This window comes from Pollachius pollachius (assembly GCF_949987615.1).
Source record: "Pollachius pollachius genome assembly, chromosome: 8".
Taxonomy (NCBI): Eukaryota; Metazoa; Chordata; class Actinopteri; order Gadiformes; family Gadidae; genus Pollachius; species Pollachius pollachius.
The window spans coordinates 9,278,141-9,281,685 of NC_136941.1; positions in this window are offsets into that span (position 1 = coordinate 9,278,141).

The following is a 3,545-nucleotide window of genomic DNA, read 5'->3' on the forward strand; positions in this document are numbered from 1 at the left end:
CTCACCGCTTTGCCCTGACATGAGTGCTGGCTTACAAAGGGACAGGATGAATCCGAGTTGACGTGTTCTTTATTGATAGACAGGCAGAACACCACGGTGGGCTCATTACTACCACAGAACCATCACCACCACCCTGAACAGTCAACCAGTGATTTATTCAAATGTATTCAAGAAATCCCCCTTCAGCCTGATAACTGAAGAGGCTGATACACTGGTTAGGGGCATCCCTCTTCTCTCTCTCTCTCTCTCTCTCTCTCTCTCTCTCGCCCACGTTTATCACCTCAACCTGAGCACAGAGCCCTTAGACTGCAGGGACAATACAACCGTAAAGGGAGTGGCTCAATGTTGTCTTCATCGTAATAAAATCCCTCATGTGCATGTGCAGGCAATATACCCTTATAGCGACCAAGGTATGATTCCGACCCCAACACATAATTCTCTTTTCTTCAACCCACGGTCCTGTCTCTCTTCACTCACCTAATATAAAGGGAAAAATCCCATAAAAATGTATGAAACTACAACAAACAATAGAACACAAAGTGCCAGGCCAATGCTCTCCGCCAGCACCTCCTGTTTAACTCCTTGCTCTAAAGCTCATTTCCCGGATGATTTCGGAGGTTCTCTGCTCCCAGTAATCAATTGTCACCCTATTTCTTACGATTTCTTGTCCATTTTACAGTTTGTTACCCTTCTGCGCGCACACACACATGCAAGCACACACGCACGCACGCCTCCCCCCCCCCCCCCCCCCCCCCCCCCCCCCACACACACACACAAACACACACACAGACCCCTGTGGGCCTACGTGTGTGTGCCTACTATGAGGATGGTGGGTGGAGTGTGTAATATGATGGCACAGTAGGTGAGATTAAATTAGGTCCCAGTGAATGGCGGATTACAGCCCTCTCCAGACCTGATCTGCTCCCACTCCCTGTAATCCAACCCTGATGAATATATCACGGCTCGCTGACATGGCAAATAAACACAGCTGCTGGAAGCCGAAGGTGTGTGTGTGTGTGTGAGCAAGCCTCTGCATGTGTGTGCTTGTGTGTGTGTGTGTGTGTGTGTGTGTGTGTGTGTGTGTGTGTGTGTGTGTGTGTGTGTGTGTGTAGTGTTTGTGTGTGTATGTACGTGCATGTGGGTATGTTTCCGTGTGAAGGCCCAGATTCCAGTCAGCCAACTTAGTTACAGCTGATCCGTATGAGGTGGAGGGGGGAAATAAGTGAAGCTAAATAGAAATCAATGTGCTCAGATAAACACACTCCAGCATCGTGCTGCGGTGTCATTGACAACTTGATCAAAACGTACTCTGGCACCCTCCGCACAGTTTGACGTGCTCATTCTCCATTCTGCCGCAGTCTTCAAACTACTGATTAGGCGTTACGATCACAATGACATTACCTAGACTGGGACGAGTAAAGATTTCTGTGAGAAAATGAGTGGAAGAGGAAAGTAAGAAAGAAAGAGAAAGTACACCGTTAGTGAGTGCTTTCGTGGCAGAAATCCTGTTTCATGACTCCTCTTCCTGAATGAGCTGCTTGGCAAATGCCTTTTGTGTTAATCTTGAAAAGCACACACACACACACACACACACACACATACACACCAACAAACACACACGCACGCATGCACACAAGCACACAAACACACGCATACACACACACACACACACTACACAGAAAGACAGACACACAGACACAGACACAGACACAGACACACACACACACATGCACACACACACACATGCACACACACACACACACACACACACACACACACACACACACACACACACACACACACACACACACACACATTATTGTGTGTAAGGCAGCTTCTTGGTGTTTGTCCTTGTTTGGCACAGATCTGTCCGACATGCTATGATTATCTTTTAAAAAGGGTTGAGCTTTTTGTTATGGCAGAAATTAAACAGGATGTCTTGGTCAAATGTGTCTTAATCCTACAGAAACCAATCAGAAAGCAACAAGATTATGTTGTCGCTAATAGCTTATTTGATTCAGCAAATTCACGTCACTTATTTTGTGCAAACCATGACTTTAACATGACATTAAATGATGGATCATCAAAAATGCCATTGTCTCTCTCTAATCCATCATTGAGGGACATGTCTGTGTGTGACGTGTGCTCAAACGCAGGCAAAGCCCACCCACACACACACACACACACACACACACACAGACCCCTGCGGGCCTACGTGTGTGTGCCTACTATGAGGATGGTGGGTGGAGTGTGTAATATGATGGCACAGTAGGTGAGATTAAATTAGGTCCCAGTGAATGGCGGATTACAGCCCTCTCCAGACCTGATCTGCTCCCACTCCCTGTAATCCAACCCTGATGAATATATCACGGCTCGCTGACATGGCAAATAAACACAGCTGCTGGAAGCCGAAGGTGTGTGTGTGTGTGTGAGCAAGCCTCTGCATGTGTGTGCTTGTGTGTGTGTGTGTGTGTGTGTGTGTGTGTGTGTGTGTGTGTGTGTGTGTGTAGTGTTTGTGTGTGTATGTACGTGCATGTGGGTATGTTTCCGTGTGAAGGCCCAGATTCCAGTCAGCCAACTTAGTTACAGCTGATCCGTATGAGGTGGAGGGGGGAAATAAGTGAAGCTAAATAGAAATCAATGTGCTCAGATAAACACACTCCAGCATCGTGCTGCGGTGTCATTGACAACTTGATCAAAACGTACTCTGGCACCCTCCGCACAGTTTGACGTGCTCATTCTCCATTCTGCCGCAGTCTTCAAACTACTGATTAGGCGTTACGATCACAATGACATCACCTAGACTGGGACGAGTAAAGATTTCTGTGAGAAAATGAGTGGAAGAGGAAAGTAAGAAAGAAAGAGAAAGTACACCGTTAGTGAGTGCTTTCGTGGCAGAAATCCTGTTTCATGACTCCTCTTCCTGAATGAGCTGCTTGGCAAATGCCTTTTGTGTTAATCTTGAAAAGCACACACACACACACACACACACACACATACACACCAACAAACACACACGCACGCATGCACACAAGCACACAAACACACGCATACACACACACACACACACTACACAGAAAGACAGACACACAGACACAGACACAGACACACACACACACACACACATGCACACACACACACATGCACACACACACACACACACACACACACACACACACACACACACACACACACATTATTGTGTGTAAGGCAGCTTCTTGGTGTTTGTCCTTGTTTGGCACAGATCTGTCCGACATGCTATGATTATCTTTTAAAAAGGGTTGAGCTTTTTGTAATGGCAGAAATTAAACAGGATGTCTTGGTCAAATGTGTCTTAATCCTACAGAAACCAATCAGAAAGCAACAAGATTATGTTGTCGCTAATAGCTTATTTGATTCAGCAAATTCACGTCACTTATTTTGTGCAAACCATGACTTTAACATGACATTAAATGATGGATCATCAAAAATGCCATTGTCTCTCTCTAATCCATCATTGAGGGACATGTCTGTGTGTGACGTGTGCTCAAACGCAGGCAAAGCCC